Source organism: Heterocephalus glaber, unplaced genomic scaffold (genome assembly GCF_053883595.1).
Source record: "Heterocephalus glaber isolate CG9 unplaced genomic scaffold, H.glaber_assembly_v1.0 deba00001509, whole genome shotgun sequence".
NCBI classification, from domain to species: Eukaryota; Metazoa; Chordata; class Mammalia; order Rodentia; family Bathyergidae; genus Heterocephalus; species Heterocephalus glaber.
In genome coordinates this window covers 1,758,902-1,764,903 of record NW_028258325.1, presented here as the reverse complement: position 1 = coordinate 1,764,903, position 6,002 = coordinate 1,758,902, and positions in this window count along the sequence as shown.

Here is a 6,002-nt window from a genome sequence, read left to right as displayed (position 1 = left end):
ACGCGGCTGGCACTGTGTCAATGGAGACCCCGGGGCTGCACAGCTCCAGGGCCAGGCACAGGCTGGTGTCCTGCCCACTTACCCGGAGCTGGAGGGGCTCATAACCTGCATGAGCTGTGCTTTCCATTTGGTTTCTGTTTTCCATTCACCTTACACTTGAGCATAATTTAGAGCCTTCCGTAGTTTTCAAGGCCTCTTGGAGAACACAAGGCTACCCGCCAGCACTGTCTCCAGAGATGGGCGTCAGTGTTCTGGTTTCACTTCCACAGCCTGAAACAGTGGCGCTGCTTCCTGACCCACTGCCGTTTGTCCCCAGTGCTGAGACTCTTCGGCAGGGCTGGATTTTATTATATCAGGTGAATTCGCTTCACACCCAGCCATGTGACGTAATGGTGACTTTTCCTTTCCCGCTTGCCTTCTGTTCCCCTGAGTTAATAAACATCATCTTTTCCTTTTAGCTTATTGTTGTTGGTTTTTTTGAGACAGGGTCTCAATATGTACCCCAGACTAGCCTTGAGTTCACTGTGTAGCCCAGGCTGGCCTCAAACTTGCGACCCGGCTTCCTCAGCCTCCTGAGTGTTCGGATTACAGGTGTGTACCACCAGGCCCGGATCAAATAACATCTTTTAGCCTGGCCTAGTGGGAGAGGCCTGTAATCCCAGCACTCTAGAAGGCTGAGGCAGGAGGATCACAAGTTTGAGTTTAGTCTGGGCAACTCAGCAATTCAATTTACGGAGTCTCTGTCTCAAAATAAAAAATAAAAAGGGCTGGGGATGTAGCTCAGTACAAGGGGCCTAGGTTCAATCCCCGGTACTGAAAAAAAACTTACTTCCTTGCTTTTTGTCTTTTTTTTTTTTTTTCTGTACCACGGATCGAACTTGGGATCTTGTGCGGCAGGCACCGGAACCACTGAGCTAAATCCCTGGCCACTTCCTTGCTTTTGTTATTTCTAATTCAACTCCAAACTCTGCCAAATGTCCACACCTCCAGCAAGGCTTCCCAGTGAATCCAGTGTTCTGTCAGCAAAGGGCTCCACTCTGAGCGGGCACAGCTGCATGGGACCCTCCTTCCTGGCTCCCACCCAGCCCTTCACTCCACCTCCAGATCTGCCTGAGCCTTGGAGGATGCTGGGGTGGGGGCCGCCTGGCGGAACTGTGAGTCCCGGCTCAGCAAACAGCTGTGGGTCCGGCAGGCCCAGGGCCCAGGCTGCCACCCGAGAGCCTCACCTCTGCTTTTTGCCACAGCAGTTTCCAGTTCCGGGGATCTCTGTTCTGGGCAACACTGGGCAGCATGGAGCTGTCGCCAGCACCCTGACCTGCAGACTTCACCCACCTCAGAGGCCCAGGTGCCACTCTGGTTACCAGTGTTGCCTTCAGATAGCTGAGCAGAAGGCCCTGCTGGGGCTGGGGGACAGTGGGGGTCAGCAAGGAGGAAATGGCTCTGACAAGAAGGGAGGCGTTCCTGTGCCGCCCGCACTGAGGCTCGGCCTCTGTGGGTGTCACCTCCTGTAGACTGGCGGTCCAGGCCTGGACATGTCTAATGAGGAACAAGAGCGGCTTCTGCCAAAAACACTGAGGCCAAAGACAGATTTGCCTGGGCAGTCAGGGCTGCGGCTGGGCTGTCTTCCTGTCCTGCCAGAGTTCTCAAAGGCAGCTGGGGGACCCTGCTCTCCTGCCTCGGGGCGGAGGAAGCGGCCGCCATCCCGGGGTGCTCCTCAGCCCAAGGCAGAGGTGTCCATGGCCAGGCCTCGGGTCCGCAGGGTGGAGAATCGGGGAAGAAGGCACAGTCCCGAGAATGGTTGGAAACAGAACAGGACGAAGGGCTCTGGGGACATGGTGTGTGTGGCAGGAAGGAGGGAGGCCCTGTGGTCAGGCTGGAGGCAGCGGGGGGGGGGGGCTCCCCCTTTCTGCTCCCCCCCGCCCGCTGTCTGGAGAGGGCAGCGTGCCTCCCTACATGCTCAGTCCTGCACCCGGCCCGCCTTCACCGGCCCACAGGCCCCTGTGCCAGGCAGGGGAACAGAGGGCACACAGGGTCCCTTCCAGCTGCCCTGGCTTAGGCCCATGCCACAGGCCCCACTGCCATGGCCCCAGCCCTCAACCTCTCTCTGCCTGCTTCCTCCAAGGAGCAGCCCAGTCTGCTCCCCGATCTTAGCCAAGCTGACTGGCCACTTGGCCTGCTCTGGGGGTTAAGACAGGGCCATCTCACAGGGGCTGGGGACTTAGCTCAGTGGTTCTGCCGCCTACTGCGCAAGCGCAAGGACCCGAGTTCGATCCCCAGTACCAAAAAAAAAAAGACAGGGCCATCTCGGGTCACATTGTCCAAGAGGGATCGGCTGTCAGGAAGCTGTGCTGCCTTTACCCTAGCGGCCTGGAGTCTGGTCAGTCACCACCTCTGTGGTCATGGCTCTGAGCCAGGCCACTGTTGTTCTGTCCTGGGTCTCCTCAGTCAGAACCCTGCAAGGCTCCCACCTCACACCAAGGGAAGCTGGGATTCCCTCATCTGCATGGCCTCTCCCCGTTTCCCCTCTGCTGTCCCTCCCCTCCCCCACCTCTGTCCACCGCCTGGGCCCTGCTGTCCCCCGAGCTGGCAGATGCGCCTGCCTCTGGCCTCTCCTCAGGGCACTAATCCCTCCCTGCTGGATGTCCTGGAGCTGTGCTCACACCTCCCACTTCCTGCTGTCTTCCTGGCCCAGCTGCCACCTCCTGGGCCACCAAGGGGAGGAAGTAGCTGGCCCCATGGAGCCCCGAGAGAGGAATCTGTCATGCTCCCTCATCTCCGCTACTCCAGCAAGGGGAGCTGGGAGGACCCAGGGTCCCACAGCTGGCCCAGGGTGCCCTCCACAGCCAGCACCAGGGCGTAAGAGCCACACGACGCTGGGCGGGTGGGGGGTGGATTTAGCTCAGTGGCATCACTCCTGCCTGACAAGCACAGGGTCCTGAATTTGATCCCTGACACACACACAAAGCCACACAATGGGGACGGGGATGTGGCTCAGTGGAACTTGCTTGTGGAGCGTGTGGGAGGGCCTGGCTTCTGTCCCCAGCACCACGAAAGAGTAAAGGAGGAATCAGGGGGCTGACAACTGTGGGAGGAGAGGGTGTGTCACACGTGGTCCTGGGTCTGACTGTGCCAGGGAATGTGGCTGGTGACACGCTGTGAACTACACCCACTCTCTTCTCCTTGGGCTCGCCCAGCTGGGGGGGCGGGGGCTGTTCTCAGACGGGGGTCTGCTCCCGTGCCTGCCCCTCAGCAGGCTGCACACCTGAGCCACTTGCGTGAGGTGGGGCAGAGTTGGACACAGGAACTAGGTTCAACCCTGCGCAGGGCTGTCTGCCTGGGAATTCAGGTCCTGGGCCTAGGACGGGGTCCCAAAGTAGGCATCAGCAGTGGGAGGCAGAGCCCTTTGGCCATGTGACTCCCCCACTGTGTGTGTGTGGGGCAACAGGGGATACCATAGGGAGACCAGGGTCGTCTCCATGGAAACCAGTTAACACTGTTCTCCCCAGGACCTAGGGTGGCCAGGACAGTGAGTGCTGCACTGCACTTCCCACAGCAGGATGAAGGCGACCCCTCAAGCACTCCTGGGGCCTTCCTGAGACTCTGGTCCCCAAGCCTGTGGGGCCGAACTGAACTGTCCCCTTGTGGAGATGCTGCAGGTAAGGGCTGAGCTCTCACTGGGGGTGACAGCAGGTTTGTGTGCCTGTGTGTGCACGCGCCTGTAGGTGTGCATGTGTGTGTGTGTGCGAATGCGTGCAGGAAAGCCCCCAGGCCCACAGAGCCTCCTCCTTGGCACAGCTGGCTCCTGAGGGAAGGGGGAGGGAGGGACCCAAGGGAAGAGGACAGAGGAGGAGCCCTGTGGGGAACCAGGCTGACAGTTTCCATCCGAAGATGAACCTGAACCAACAGTGGCCAGCCCACCTGATCCTGCTCTACCCAGTCCCGCCCTGCATTAGGATGAGCCCCACCCCAGCAGGGCCCCAAGCCCCTGCATCTGCTGGCTGGGAGCGCTGGCCTGATGCCCCCATGTGCAGGTACCTCTGGCTGGGCCACACCCAAATCTGCATGCCTGCTCCTCCTGTCCTTCAGGCTGGGGCAGAAATGTCACTTCTTCTCGAACTGCCCCATTTAAGGTAGGCCCCTCCAATTCCCACTTCCTACAATTGTAGATATTCCTCGATTAACAACCTACCTTTGTAATGACCGCTCAGACTGACAGCTAAGGTGCTGGTCAGACTTACGGCCTGTCTTTTTTTGAGGTGCAGTTCTGTACGTCTTGATAGGGCCTCAGTGTATTTTTCTGTACAGTTCACCCTGTTTGTATGGTGCTGTAACTGTTGCTGACTGTACCGTTCAGCACTGTAGTTTATGTTCTTTTTTTTTTTTTTTTTTTGGTACCAGGGATCGAACTTGGGTCCTTGTGCTTGTGCAGCAGGTGACGAAACCACTGAGCTAAATCCCCAGCCCTGTAGTTTATGTTCTGTTATACATCACAGCACTGCATGGGAGAGTTACAGAAGTCAGAGCAAAGTCACCGAGTGGAAGTTTCCTTGGAGCATTTCTTTGATCTGAGGATTGTACACATCTACACAACTCCTCATTTGGTGACCAATCCACGTAACAGACTGGGTTGTTATATGAGGAGTGTCTGTGTTCTTCTTAGAGGATTGGTCTACACTGTCAGTGTCGGCCAGTGAACTCACCCCCTGGCTCAGCGAGTAGGGAGCAGCCAGCTCACTTGCTAATCTCCAAGCCCTGCAAGAGCCAGGAGGTGTGCAACCCTTCATCTTCCATTCTGAAATCCCCACAGCTCAGAACCCCAAGATGTTTTTCTTGAAGTTGGTGCAGAACATGGGGCCGAGGATTTAGCTCAGTGGTTCCAGCAACAGCGCAAGGACCGGAGTTCGATCTCTGGTACCAAAAAAAAAAAAGAACAACATGGCTCCAGCTTGGTCTCCCTTGACGTGAGCAGCCTTCTGTCTGCAGACTTGGATGCCTCGGGTTTTGTGGTGCTGAGTGATATGTTAGTCGTTGGTTTTCTATGATCCCAAAGGTTAGCGCCTCAGGCAGCACTCAGCATGTACAATCTTTCCGGTTTTTGTGGGCCAGCAGCTGCGAGCAGTTCACCCCGGCTCCCCTGGGTCACCGCCCCTTGCTGGCCGCTGTCTCTTGAGGTCTGGGGGTGGCCCCTTCCCTGCTCAGACTCCGCAGTGTCCTCTGAGGTGGAGGAGGGCTCCTCACAAAAGGGGAAAGCACAGACACGGTGTCTCCGTACCTCCAGGAGGCCTCACTCTGTCCTCAGTGTCCTATGGTCACACAGGTCAGGCCCTGTCCAGTGCTTCGGAGGGGACAGCATGATAGGTGGGTGCTGGGGAGAGGGCGTCCTTTCTGAGCTGCCCGGCAGCTGCCTAAAACCCAGTCTTGCCTGCAAAGCCCGTGTGGCCCACAGGAAGCTGCAGGAGACTGTGGAGCGCATGCCCTGTTCTCCAGACCAGGCCTTGCCCTGGGCCCCACCCATAGCCCCTGGGAGAAACCATCTCCCAAGGGGAGCGGACCAGGCCAGAAGGACCCCAGGCTCTCGCCCGCACCCCTGCCGGGCAGGGAGGCCTCGCTCTGACCCACTGCGCTCCAGCAGTAAGAAGGGGCCCTCGCAGAGGACTTGGGTCTGTCCCACGCGTTGTCACGGGCGTGGGTCACACAAGGGGAAGAGGCGTGGAGGGGACCAAATGGAGGCGGGAGGGGCTGGTGGGACAGGACCGGACCGGACCCCATGAACCTGAGCAGGAGCTCGCAAGACCCCGTGTGCGTGGGGGTCTGCGGGCTTCGCGAGGGACACTTGGCGGGGACGGCGGAAGAGGGGCGGCGGAAGGAGAGGAGGGCACTCGGTCCCGCTGGCGCGCCCCAAGTGGACCGCGGACCTCTCCAGGCTCAGGGTCTCCGCGTGCGCCTCGAGGGGCTGGGACCCACACTTAGGGTCGTCTGACTCCCCCGTTTCCCGTCAGGAG